Raw genomic sequence first — 15,413 nt, forward strand, 5'->3', positions numbered from 1 at the left:
TGATAAATATCACAACCTTGTTTTCGCAAGTTATATTATGGGGTGGTCTAATGGCCATGAGGTAGGAGGTTGTCGCAAGACCAAGTACAGGGCCCGTGCTATGGTGTGCTGTCTGTCAGATAGCTAGAAAACATATAACGGATAATTTTCACTTGATACAAAAATTTGTACAGACACTGCAACAATTATTCTGCAATTTTTGTAAATCAATGGGCCACGATGAGTGTAACTGCCATAGCTATGAATTAATGATGGAAATAATGCCTGCATATCAAATGAAAAAAGAAACTTTGCCTCCATATCAAGGCACTGGGAGAGTGCGCGGAGGATGTCAGGGACTTGGACGAGGCCGAGGAGGAGGAGGACCTAGTAGAGGTTGAGGACAAGTTATTTTCTATAATTGCATAGTGCAAGGACACTACGCATGGGAGTGTACAATCCAGATGTGATTGCCATGTTGCTATTGCACTCAGTTTGACCACACGATAAAAGAATGCCCTATACTGATAGCTAAGATGCTGGAGAAGGAGGCGCATCCTCAGCAACCTACCCATAATTTACAGATGATGAGGGTTGAGCCTTGTGAAGAGGATCCCAATATGTGCTGCAAAGCGGAATGATGACTATTGATGATAAAGGGAAACAACCTAAAGAAAGTGAATGGGTTCGCAAGGCTCTAGAAAAAAATTTGGGTTTGACCTGGTGCACTCGAAGGAAATATTAATGGAAGCAAAGAAAAGTTTTGCTGAGACCTCTACCTCAGGAGGTTAAGACAAGCTATCTGAATTGGTTGACTCCTCCATGCTTACTACCTTCTTGGAGACTTTTATGAACCTACTACGTGGTAGCAAGGTTGTGAAAGGGCTTCATGAACTAATAAATAAGTGTGTTGGTAAGGAAGGTTCTCTTGAAGGACACCACGCGGTTAGAAAGATAGGAAAACAAAAGACAAGAACAAGGTGCGAGATGAGGTCCACCGCACAAATAGGAGACTATGAGATGGATCAAGTTATTTTGGATCTGGGGTTGGACGCGAATGTTTTTCCTAAACAGACATGGGAAAGAATGGGGAAACTTGTGTTGCAATGGTCTCTAATTCAATTGAGAATGGAAAATCAACAGAAGATTATCCCTATGGAGAGATTGCATGGAGTGACCGTAGATATAGAAGGTGTGAACACGTTGGCTGATTTTGAAGTAATAGACATTTTTGATGACATCAATCCATACCCCGCACTCTTGGGAATTGATTGGGCTATTGACATGAATGGGGTAATTAATTTGAAAAAGTGGATGATGTCGTTTGAAAGTAAATCGCTCCACGTAGTAGTACCATTGGACCTTGCAGAAGGACATCGCTATACTGAACCAATCTGTGACTATGAGGAAAACGATGCTAATTTGGACCAAATCTATCAAGTAACAACACGAGACTGAGATTGGGTTAATCTGATGGCTGACGGATGAATCACATGGGACCATGAAAGCTCCTGTACCTCAAATTCAGACGAAGAATTGGAGCATTGGCAAAATAGGTTGCACGAAGTATCTACAATGTTCTGTAATATAATAACTAAATCGTTGCATTGTGTGTCATCAAAGGTAAGAAATTTACCTTATTATGATGGTCTAATTGATGTATATAAGTTTTTGGATGCATTTGAAAGAGAAGTACCTGAGAAACGTCACTTCCAAGCACTGGATTTTGTGCTACCCACTACGCCTACATAGCGATGGGGTACACATAAAGACAATTTTGATGAATGGTGCAAGTATAGAAGAATGATGAGATTGTAGTTTCGTCACTTGAAAATTCAGATAACTAAAAAATATGATGGAAGAAATTATCCACGTGACTGTTTAGCAAAATGGACTAAGGTTTATGGAATGGAGCTGAAGCCAAAGTGGATGCATATTTTTTGTCACACTTTGGACATCATTCCTATGAATTGGTACCTGGAAACAGAGCTCTGCCACGGTACCATGGAGTGGGACATCTTGAGAGAAGGATTTTTGATGACCTTCAGCTTTGAGGATGGGTTTGAAAGCATCGATGAAGGGATGTAGGAGGTTAAGGTAGCAATATTCATAATACCACAAGATCTTTTAGAATTGATTCAACCAAATTGGAGCACCCAACTGCATCATGCACTGGAATGATATAATATGACTACCGAAGGAGATGATGAGGATCAAAGGAATATTAACATTCCAGAGGTAGAAGGCCACTGCGAAGTTGAAGGACTGCTGATAGAGAATCTAGATATCACCACACCACTGAAAACTAGGCAAGTAAACATTGGCATGGAAGCAGAGCCGAAGTTTGCAAAGATTAGAGATACTGGGATGATGCTATAGTAGATAACATCACTGAGTTGCTCCATGAATATTAGGACTTATTTCCTATCAAATTTTCGGACTTAAAAGGAATCATAGGCGATTTGGGAGTGATGAAAATAACTTTGAAATCCAATGTGAATCCCGTTAAGCAAAGGCCATATCGCCTTAATCCCAAATACAAAGAAAAGGTCCACTTGGAGTTGGAAAAGATGCTTGCAGTAGATATTATTGAACCAATGGAGGAATCTGATTGGGTGAGTCCAATGGTAGTTCAAGAAAAGAAGTAGAAGGATGAAATAAGGATTTGCATAGATCTCAGGAAGCTTAACGATGCTTGCATTCATGATCCTTTTCCAACTTCGTTCACAGATGAAGTACTCGATAATGTTGGAGGGCAAGAGGCCTATTCATTCACCGATGGGTTCTCTAGATACCATCAGATTAAAATCATGCCAGAAGATGGGAGTAAGACCACCTTTGCGATAGAATGGGGATGTTTCCAGTATACAGTGATGCCTTTGGACTTAAGAATGTTCCGGTGATATTCTCACGTGTAGTCATCATGGGGTTCAAAGAATTTATTCACAAATTCTTGGAGGTATATTTTGATGATTGGACAGTGTTTGGGCTAGTAAAGCACCATGTAGCCAGTTTGTGCTTGATGTTGGATACATATCGAAGGTAGGAGATTGCATTAAACCTGAAGAAATGCTTGTTCTACATCCCTTTTGGAATCTTGTTGGGCCATGTGGTGTGCAAGAAAGGATTAATGGTGGACCTTGCTAAGATCACTGTCATATTTAATTTAGAGGTGCCAAGAAGTGTCAAGCAACTGTGTGCAACACTGGTTCATACTGGATACTATCAGAAGTTCATCAAAATTTATGCTCAGATTATCACACCTATGGAAAACCTACTAAAGAAGGATGCTACATTCTAGTGGGATGAAGAATGTCAGCGCAGCCTGGATGTATTAAAGGAGAAAATGGTCATCGCACTAATCCTAGTCTTTCCATATTGGAAGAAGGAATTTCACGTGCATGTGGATGCTTCATGTATTGCACTAGGGGTAGTGCTGACACAGGCTTGCACAAGAGAGATGGATCATTCTATAGCATTTGCAAGTAGGAAGTTTTCAAAAGCAGAAAATAACTACTCAACGACAAAGCATGAAGGGTTAGCTATGGCGTACGCGCTCTAGAAATTCAAACGTTACCTACTAAGTAGACATTTCAGGATGTACACAGACCATTCTACATTGAAGTATCTAGTCAACAAGCCTGTGTTGTGGGGGGGGGGGGGGGAATATGTAGGTGGCTGTTGTTGTTTCAATAATATGATTTTGAAGTAATTGTGAAGCTAGGAAGGTTAAACGTGGGACCAGAGCATCTGTCGCACATTGAAACAAGAGAAGAACCTACTAATTTGGAGGAAGGGTTGCCTAACATGTAGCTCTTCATGGTGTGTACAACAAATAATCGCTTTACGGATATTATCCATTTTCTGACTACAAGGACCACTCCAAAAGGATACACCAGTCAACAGAAGAAAGAATTGGTGGTGCGCACGACATATTTCTCTGTAATTGTAGGGAATTTATATAAAATGGGAACAGACAAGATACTTAGAAGTTATGTGTCTAATTTTTAGTGGAACGGTATCCTCGTTGAAGCTCATGGAGGAGCTGCGGGAGGGAATTATGCAGGAAAAGCAACAACGCAAAAGATTTTACTCATTAGATTGTGGTGGTCAACGCTGCATAAAGACTCTAAAGAATATTGTAGGACATGCGATGCATGTCAGAGAATAGGAAGGCCATCACATAGGGATGAGCTACCTTTGAATATGCAGGTGTCATTGCATCCATTTGAGAAATGGGCAATTGATTTTGTAGGACCAATTCATCCTCCAGGGAAGAAAACAGGGGTGCGGTATATCATCACTGCAACCGAATATTTAACCAGATGGGCGGAGGCATAGCCTGTGAAAGATTGTATAGGGGAAACAATAGAAAAATTCTTGTTTGAATATGTGTTGACCAGTTTGGTTGCCTGAAGGTTTTGATGAGTGATCGCAGTACACATTTTCTCAATGAAACAATTAGCGCATTGATAGAAGAGTTCTAGGTTTACCATCAGAAGAGTACGCCATATCATCCTCAAGCCAATGGAACGGTTAAGGCTTTTAATAAGATATTGGAGAATGCACTGAAGAAGGTTTGTAATGCGTAGTGGAATGATTGGGATGTACATGTCCTAGCAATATTATGGGCTTACAGAACTACTTGTAAAAGTCTTACTGGTCAGACACCTTTTAGGATGGTTTATGGCATAGAAGTTGTAATGCTTATGGAGTACATCATGCCTAGTCTACGCATAGCATCTTTCATAGGAATAGCAGACCGTGAAGCCTTGGAGGAATGGCTCATGCAGCTAATGGAGCTTGAGGAAGATAGATTTTTGGTTGGATTCCATCAGCAGGTTTAGAAGGAAGGTGAAAAAGCTTGGCACGATCGACACATCAAACTATGCACCTTCAAGGTAAATGATTTGGTGTTATTATATGACAGTAAGTATGATAAGTTTCCAGGGATGTTTCATATGCACTCGCTGGGACCATATGTATTCAAAGAAATTACAGATGGTGGAGTAGTTCAGCTCACAAATTTGAATCGAGATCCATTTCCGGGAAAGGTAAATGGAAGTCGATTGAAGCCATACATAGGGGATTCAGCCCAATGACTACATGATGGTAGCATAGTCATAGCGCTCTAGGCAGCTGCAAGGAGGCACAAGACTATAAACTACACTGCCTGGTTTGTAGAGCTACGCGCAAGAGGGGCTGCATGAAAAAGGGTGATGTCACAGTACCAGAAGAGGTGTGAAGGGAGCTGCACTATGGAGGAGGAGACCATGCAACACAACCAGAAAGTGACCGTTATAGTTACTGTTCATGATTTGACTACCAGAAGATGATTAAGAGGAGCAAGGGGGGCAACATTTAAGGAATTTAAGGTTGAAATCTTTGGAGATCTTCTGCCAAATCAGCATTTATGAACGTATTTTGGGGGGAATGGTCGAATTTGAATTCGCCTATAAATTACGCGTGCCTTTCCAGCGAAAAACACTTTGCATCCTTAGAGTTTTTATTGCTTTGTGTTGTCGAGTGCATATGAATCACTCGTATTGGGAGGATTTATTCGCAAGCCCTGCATTTTCCAAGTTATCATAGGTAAATCAGACATTCATCCTGGAGAAGATGCTAGGACCAAACCTCACGAAAACCATGAGTACTAGTGGATATGTCACTTCTGAGGGAGTGGTTCTCAAAGTTGTGAGCATGGAGGCTCTAGCTATTGTTCCTACGACACCGAGGTCACCTAAGCCCAAACCTACACCGGTAGGGAAGTCCCCAAGCCCAAGAAAGACAAGAAGAATCATCCCATGCCAATGTGCGAGTCACTGAGGAAGCATGCTACTGCCTAGGCTCAGAAGAAGGAAAAACAACCAGGGAAGGATAAGGGGAAAGTGGTCAATTTGGAGGCTGAAGAAGGTGTAGAGGATATAGATGTTGAGGGGGTGGAGCCTATCTCCAAACTGCCAAATTATATCCCTCCACATAAGGGAAAAGTGAAGGTCCCTAAGGAAGATGCTGCAAAATTCCTCCTCAATACACCCCTACTACCGGAGAGCATCACTTTTGAAGGTCCATGCTTAGTGTGGACTCCACATTTAAAGCTGGATGACTGGGATTTGATGGACCACGAGAGGTTCCTCCACCTTGCAACAAAGAACTATATCAAAAGAGTATTTTACAAGGAATCAGGTGTCACTGTGTTGGAGCCTGTGGAGTGGATTCATGGAGTGAATCAGTCAGGGTTGTTGAACCTGTTGTGGGTACCCCACTACCACCACTCCAACATCAACCTTATTATTATCAAGTAGTTGCTGACCTTGGTACATGATGGATGCTTGTGGCTGAGTCTGCCGATCCCTATCATTAATATGTTGATTCGTCGAATCACGTTGTTGCTGCACTCACCGTTGAATCTGGCCAAGGAGTTTGGCGGAAAGACGAGCGAGCGCGACCTCACAGAGAAAATGAAGGACAAATTCAAGCTCGTGAAGAAGCTGCGTGGGTACTCTATTACCTCAATCACCGACCCCGTGGTAAAAATTTCTACGTAGATCCTTGCTGGCAAAGTCATGAGAAAATGCCACACTAACGAGGTTCTGGAACCAGTTATTTGACTCCCTACACAATGCACGGAGGGCGTGCAGTTCAATTGGTCGCACTAGCTTTGTAGCAAGTTCCTTGTGAATTGTCAAGAGGCATAGGATGAGAGCAAAACATTCCACTAAGCATGGCTATTACTCTCCATCATATTAGTGACCTAGGATCTACTGGAGGACAGTTAATTTCCTCCTGTGGAGAAATATTTGTCGAAGGTTGCACAATTTGCATCCCTTTGGGCAACAAAGGATGCCAAACGCGTCATAGAGACCAAATTATTCTGGGTTCTGATGGAGGCAAGCATTTGCATGGCGATCAACCAGAAGCCATGGTTGTCACCAACCGTGTTTGAGCAACTAGAAAAGTATGCAAAGTTTAAGGTAGATTTCCACCGCATCTACATCATGGCATGAAAGGATCCATAACAAAATGGCTTGATCTACCTTACTTGGCCATGGACGATGCCAGCCAGGAGACCATCAAGCACTGGCTGGTGGATTGGAATACTCCATCTGTTCTAGCTACGGGCACCAGCAAGTCTGTGGAAAAGAAAAGGAAGGAGGTAGCCAAGCAGAAGCTCCAGCATTTGGCTGAGAAGTGTAGAAAAGAGGTCGAGGAGAAAGCCCGAGTGGAAGGGGAGTGTTCCACAAAGAAGCAAGCCAAATAAGAAGCACGCAACTCTGAGTGTAGTGGTAAGTCTCCTTCACCCCAAACAGAGGAGGAGGAGCAGTTAGAGTAGGGCGGCGGCAGTCAAAAGGAATAAAGCACTCCCTTCCAAATAAAGAGATACAAGGATCAGTAGAAGGAGGGGTTGTGGAAGAAGTTAAAAGCAACAAAGCCGTCACTGGATCCAATTACCCTGACAGAAGGTGACCTTGATGAGAATGGAGACAAGGTGTGCGATACCATAGTGGAACTACTATAGCAGTTCAAATAGCATTAGCAGTGACCACTAATTACCATTTAGAAGGATCTACGCAAGATACAGATTTAGATGAGTAGAATCCAAGTGAGCGCAGGGATGATAAGCGCTCCACAGACAAGCTTGGTACCGGGAACCAGTCAGCTAGCAGAGATGGTTTGATCACTGGATCTCTGGGCAGTCACACTACCAAATGGATCCTTGAGTGTGGAGGTGGCTGATGATAAGGTCATCATAAGTTCTCTGAAGAACATTAGCCTCAACCTGGCTACACTCCCTAATGAGTTCCTTCAAACGTTGCAAGCAGGTGTGACAACAAAGTTCGGAGCACGAGAGTAGTGCATGCTAAGCCTAATTAGTGAATATAGGGTGAACAATGAGAAGATGTTCACCAAAAATACATAGGCACTAAAGGAAAAGATGATAATATAGGTGTAGAGCACTCAAATAGCATCCGTAGTAGCAGAAGCTTTCATAACAGTGCCAGAGTTGCACATACGAGAGGAAGCACCATTTGTGGTGAAGATCAAAAAGCTTGTTGTGGGCGTGCGAAACACCAAGGAAGAAGTGTCTAGAGTCCAATTTGGGTTGAACATGAAGATAATAGAATTGGAGCTCAAGTCACAGCCTTCAACCCCGCCAGAGTTAAGAGAACAGCATGAAGCTGCTGTCAAAGATGGAGTTGTGACGGTGGATGCTGCAGTGGAGGACTGCACCATGCCATTTGAGCAGGCTATGGAAGTAGTGACGAGCCTGTAGGAAGATCCCACCCTAAAGGTATTGAATACAAAAGTCTACAAGCTACAGCATCAATATGATTAAGTAAGGGCGACGATGCGCACCATTGCTATAGCACAACACCTCACCAAGCTGCAGGAGGCTAAGAAGCTACTTACACAGGTGGAAGTAATGCAGAACAAAGAGGCAGTCCTTAAGGCCAAATTAGGGCCTTGGTTGGATGAGGCCTACATCATCTCCACTAATATTCAGGAAAAATTAGTGAACTTGCAGAGTACACAGTAGAAGATCAAGCAGGACAGTGTAGGACCAGCCATAAAGTAGTTGGTGGAACAAATAAAGTAGGCAGCCACAAAGAGCGCAGCTGAAGTAGAGGTTTCATAAGTGGAGTTGGGGGATATTCACAGGAAGATCTTCGCACCAGCTGAGTGACTCGAGGGTGATTCATTGTCTTCGTGTTGGGGGCCTGTTGGGATGGGGTCCCCTAGGTCAATTTTTGGGCCAAAAGCCCAGGTTGTGGGAAAAAAACCCAAGTTTTGATGTACAAAATGTAAGGTCTCCGCAAATTATGGTCGCAGAGCATGTAGATAATTAAATATTCAAAAAGGGGTTTTTACCCTCTTTTATGTAAGTTAAGTCAGCTTTTTGTAGATCTACCCATGGTCCGCGGACCATGGGATTGTATAAATAAGTGTGTCTTAGGGATGTCTAAGGATATGGAAGATGATGAAGATAAATATAATGGGTCAATAGGAGGAAATATCATAGAAGTCTTAGGGAAGAAGGAAGGCTCTTCAGTTGTGTGTGCATAAGCCTAGAGTAGAGTCCCCAGCTGAGTGTGCAAACCCCTGCAGCTGAGTGCACAGGGAAGTCTTGAGTCTGTATGCTGAATTGATTATTAATAAAGAAGATTATTACTGAAATTCCTGTGTTTACCCATTTACTTATGTTATGTATGAATGCGCTTTATGATGTGATAAATAATGATTGTATGGAATAATGATGTATTGATGCATGACTTTACATGGCTTATATTATTATATGAACACAATTGACATTAACTGTTTACACGAAGATCATATTATTGTATGTTAAAGTTATCTAACACTTAAGGAGGACTAAATAATTGTTGGGTTAAGAATAGTCTTGGATGCATGTAAATGGTTGATTAGCCCATTTAGGGTCCACAAAAGCCAATCATAGACCTCCGCAAAGGTCTAGAGGCCGATTCAAGGAAGTTATATCGATGAACCTTTAAGGCTTATGGATCTGTGTGAAGGTAGATTTAGGGCATAAAACAACATCATGCTAATCTCTGGGTGCGAAAAATTGGTTCCAGCATCCACTCATACTGCTTCGGGTGAGATTTCAGTCGGCACTCCAAGGAATGATGCCGAAAGGGCCAGTAGTATAAGGATTTTTTTGTCACAACTAACTCTAAACCTGGGTCAAGACCCACTAAGCCAACAATTTGTATCATCCAACAATTGTTCATTTTCATAATGTAAAGGAGGTTTCCCCTTTGATGAGCCTCATCATTGGGTAACTATATGGACCTTAATACACCTCCAAGCTTATTAAAATCAACTCTTCTCATAATTCCTTACATATTTTAATTATATTTTGCTTAATGAGATGAGTAAAAGTAAGATGTTATGTCTAGTGGTCTAATGTGCATTGATTGCAGGTTTTTGAGAACAAATCATGGCAATTTTGGCTAATTAAGGGAAGAAACTTGAATGAGACAAGGAGGAGAGATTGTAGGAGATAGATCCTCCTCATTTAATCCTCACTCATTCGAATATTCCTCCATCAAATCAGACTAGCTCAGAGTTGCAAGCATATGAGTCATGAAGATCAAAAGGCAGCTGATCCAGTGAGAGTTAAGAGCCAGTTCATCTTGAGTTTGGAAGCCAAGCCTCCCAATATTTAAGGAAGTAGATGGGACCTTCAGTTGTATAAATAAGAAGGCCTAGATCCTCATTAGGATTGAGATTTTTTATGTAAGAGTACTAAGCATTTTCGAGTTCAAGACTAGTGGAAGACATTGTTATGTAATTTTTTTGATATGATAATGAGAATGAGCATTTCCTTGATCTAGCACTAAGTTGACTCAGAGGGATGAAGCTCTTGCATTAGGGCCCAACTGTAGCAGCAAAGGCTCCTCTTCTTGTATTTGTATGTTTAGTTGATTTCATAGATTAATGGTTGAATTGGTTTTAGCATTATTTTGTTGTAAGTAGTTGTGAATTTGGATTAGTTTTCTTCCATTTGTGCCTTACTTTAGCATTAGCTTAGAAAGATAAAGGAATACCAAAAAATTGTTAGCAGGTGGATTTGTCCTCACTCCTCCCTTCAGGGACCATGGCTGGAGGAAAGAACTCCTATGCAACCCCAAAAAGACAGAATCCTGTTTTCTCATGGAATTTAGGGTTTTCTACTACTTAGGCCAACATCTTTTCAGTTTTCAAGAATAGGATTCAATTGTCATCTTTGATATCTTCAGCCTTGTATTAGATCTCATAGTGTTTCACATTATTCTGCAAGTATTTCCATGCATGAGCTAGGCAACTAGATAATAAAATTTTGTTTTCTTTAGTTGATTGAAAATCTTTCTTATTTGACATTATTCACGCATAAATGCCAGTGATTGAAGCAATGCAGGGAGATCTCATGACCAACAACCCCATCCTAACCTCATCCATCCATGATCATCACTTTTTCCACTAAGTCCCTCAAACAATTCATCCTTCCATAAGAACAACTTTCCAGGTTTGTTGAGAAAATCCAACCATCTTACAAACTTTGTTTTGAGCTCTGAAGTAGTCTTAGTCACTACCTTGCCTTATTTCTCCCACCTTCACCTTCCCCAAGGCCTACACCACCTTCCAAATCACTCCTATTTCTCTTGGCCGGATCCTATAGGAATATAGGGGATCATGTAGGAGCATTAGGACATCCTGTAGGAAGAATTAGGACATCCTATAGGACGACCTGTAGCGGCCTGTTTTGAGGCTAAATTGTGGAAAAATCATCTAGGAATACAGGAGAAGACCCCTACTTGCCTCCCAAGCCATTTGACCTTTCACCGCCATCTCTAACCCACCTGCCACATCACCAAGAGGATTTAGCATTCATATTTTTCACATAAAAAAAGGAAAAAGGAATTATGGTGTTCATTTACATGCACAATAGTAGAGTGTTTGGTTATTTCAAATTACATGCCTAGGACAGTAGGATTACACACATGTTAACTTAGCATTCTTTTGAATGCAAAGCCTCTTAGCAATTAGTTAAATGAGTGGTGTGTTTAAGCATTTGATTTCAGTCTTTCCTTACTACAGTAGACAAGATTTCAGATAGTGCAAATTTCCCCTTTCCTTATTGGTAATCAAGCTTCTTCTAAATCAATAGAAGGCTAGTTTGAGCAACCATAGTGATCTATCACTAGCTTAGCAGTGACAAAGAGTGGACCCATCACATCTGCTTGTGTATACAGCACTGTCACCTCCAAGTTTGTATGAACGCTAGGTTGATAAAGTAAAGTTAGTATCCCCAGGAGTTGCAGCATTCTTGCTACAATACTAGTGCTCATCACCCTCGAAGAGGCTACATTTTAAGTCATTGATCTATCTCTTTCTTCTATCTTGTGAGCTGGTTGCACAAAAATTGGTATCAGCGCTTTGGATTCTAAGGTTTCGCTACTTCAAACAAGTCATCTGTTGGGTGTGGAAGCTGATTATCTTCTGTATTCAAAGGTATCACTGCATTGGACCCCAGTTCGAAATGTGGCAGCAATGCCACCCATAAAACATTTGTTGTAGGGGGGATCCAGGGGGGGTTACGACCTTTTATGAGCCCCCCCTGGTGGGGGGGATTGGAGGAAACGCCCCCGAAGCTAAGAATAGATGTAAAATTGCCTTGTAAAATGTTGTAATTTCATAGTCAATCTTAGCCATTCATTAGGCGGAGATCTGACGGTAGAAGTTATGTTTAATTTAGGGTTTTTTGCCCTTGAAGGAAACCCCTCACTATATATGAGGGAATTGTATTGCGTCTATGTAGATTTGTATTCTGAGTGAGGAAAAGAGAGGAGATTGAGAGCAAAGAGGGAGTTACAGCAGATCTGTTGTAGGTTGTATCTCTTCAGTTTGTTGGATAATATAATAAAAGAAGGACTAGTTGTTTCTCTGTGGACATAGCCCAAACCAATGAACCACGTATATCTGTGCCTCTCTTTTTTTATGTGTTTTCTGTGTTTATATTTCTGCAATATATTATCTATTCCATTGCTCTATAATATATAATTTTCTAACATCATCGTGGAATTTTCGCTATATTGTTTTTTATACGAAGCTTCAAAAGCAGAAATTAAAAACATTTAATAAAAAATCATGATGAACCGCGTGAGCGAATTTCATATCTTGTCTCGCTATATTTTTGGAAATATGAACTGAGGAAGTTAGGGTTTTTCAAGGCTCCCAAATTGGATCTCAAACCGGTCACCTTGGGAAAATCATCATAACTTTCTCTCTGAGCATCCGACTCAAATTTCATAAGACATGACAAACATCAAATGGACTATAGTTTTTTGGGTATCATTTTCAGAACGTAAGGTCGAACCAGTGACATGTGGCACATCGTACAAGTTCGCTCTATTGAACCAATTGTCGGGAGATTGGGCATAACACTTTCTTTGGGAATCAAATTGTGATCAAGCTTGTAGGGTTGGAAAGATGACTCAGGGGGCTATCATAGGCTAAAATTCTAGAACTTGGAGATATGAAATTACAAAGTTATAGGCATTTCAAGATTGAGCTCATATAGCAGAAGAAAAAAAAAGTGTATTTTTTTTTTAATTTGCGTAAGCCTTGTTTGAGAAAGTAGTTTGAAGTGATTCAAAGGGAATTATGAAGCATAATTATTATTCATTGATGACCTGAAGAAAGAAAATGGAAACACCTAGTAAGCAACCTGAAATTTCTACTATGCCACATGAAGAAGAGGAAGAAATGCAAAATGATATATCAAAATTACAAGACCAAGTGCAACAAATTTCACTCTCACAAAAAGTAACTGAAACTAAGATGGATGGTTTAAATAATGGAATGGAATGGAAGCTAATATGGATGGAATGGAAGCTAAGATGGATGGTATAGAAGCAAAACTTAAAGGAAACATGGAATTTGAAGATAGATTTGACAAAGTTTCTACAAGAAATGCTTACTATTGGTGAAAGGGTACTAAAGGAAACTCGTGATGAGAAAAAAAGAAATCTTAGTCATGATTTCATAGACTCTAACGTTGTATTGAACACCCACCATGTTCCAATATCGATATGAGGAAGTTTGATGACAAGGATCTCGTAACATGGATACTACAGATAGAGAAATATTTCAATCTCTATAATGTTCAAACCACATAAAAGGTGCGCATTGCAACTTTATATTTGGAACCCAATCAATTTGTATGGTATCGATGGCTTTTCTCTCATAAACAAACTGTCACTTGGGAAATTTTTATGGAGGAAATGATAGCACATTATGAGGATACAAAAAGAAACACCTTTTTTATCTAATTGATAAATATCAAACAAAAGTGTTCAATGATGGAGCACATTCAGCACTTCCAAAAATTGAATATAAGGGTAAAAGATATTCCAGAGTAGCATAGGGTTGATGTGTTTATAGGGACTTTAAAGGATAACATCCAACACGAGGTTTGCCTTTGGGAACCTGATTCATTAGAGAAGGCACTCAAGTTGGCAAGAAAAATTGAGAGAAAAATTATGGCAACAAGGAAGCCTACCACTCACAACTATAAAGATGGAAGTGTTGTTTCCCCTAGCCTTCCACAACCTACAAGGTTGACACCACAACAATTGGAAGAAAAAAATAAAAACAATTTTGTTACAGTTGTGATATCAAATACACTAAAGGTCATAAGTGTGCTGAGAAGAAATTGTTTTACATAGATTGTGAAGTGGTGGAAAAAAAGGAACAAGAAACATCAAAAGAATAAGATACACACAAGGAACGGACCCTAGAGGAATAAAAAATGAATCCAACCATATCTTGTAATGCATTGGCCAAAATTACCACTCCTCAAACTATCAAGATAGAAGGACATATCAAGAAGAAATTATGGTGCCATTGTCGGGGAGGTGTTTGAGTAAGATGCGATTTCTGCTTTCTTTCTTCCATTTCTTATCTTTGACATTCTGCTATTAGCTTCATTTCTGCAAAATTAATTGTAAGTGGTTTTCTTTCTTTTCTATTCTACAAGTGAGATTTCATTCAAAAGTTAGTTTCTATTTAGTTTGTTATTTCAATTTTGCAATTAATCTCAAAGCTTGAAAAAAACCACAAAACAAAACAAAAACACTTCTTTCATGCCTCGTAGGAATAGGGATAACTTAGGAAAAATTATACCAAATACCCCCACCGCTTCAAACAGCCAACCTTCCCTCTTATTCAGTGGTTGTGAATTGGAGGACCGCTTAGGTGAACATCCAGAGATTTTTGAAGAGCCTACAAGGGGAGAAGAAGAAGAAGAACCCATTCCAACTAACCTAATGGCTGAAAATAGAAATAACAGAGGAGATAGAGAAAGAATTGAGGGTGATTTTCCCATCTAAGAAACTAATGGGGATACCAAGATGAAAAACATTAGCCCCTCTTCTCTTCCTCATTTCCATGGCCTGACCTCAGAAGATCCAAATACTTTCTTGTTTATGTTCGCTATCATATGTAGAAATTATGATTACACCACTCATGAGCAGAAGTAGAAATTATTCCCATCCACTCTCAAGGATGTAGCTCTACGCTAGTTCATGGGTTTACATGAGGATAGCCTCGCAACTTGGGCTCAGATGCAGCAAGCCTTCAACAACAAGTATTGAGACTACTGCAGATCCAAAGGCACTAAAGAGGAAATTTTTTGGATGACCTTGGGGCATAATGAATCCCTCAAGGATTATGAAGAAAGATTCCAGCTTAGCTACAAAAGGGCCAAGTGCACTCTTAATCCTGAGTCACTGGAGCTAGTCCTGCTCCGAGGGGTAAGGGAAGATCTTCTAGATACCCTAAACCTGCTAGTAGGAGGGGACATATACAAGCTACCCTATGAAGATATCAAGACTATCTTTAAGAACCATTCTAGGGAAGCTAGGAAAAAGGGT

This window comes from Pinus tabuliformis, chromosome 7 (genome assembly GCF_031772625.1).
Source record: "Pinus tabuliformis cultivar Carrire ecotype Pingquan chromosome 7, CPIR1, whole genome shotgun sequence".
NCBI lineage: Eukaryota > Viridiplantae > Streptophyta > Pinopsida > Pinales > Pinaceae > Pinus > Pinus tabuliformis.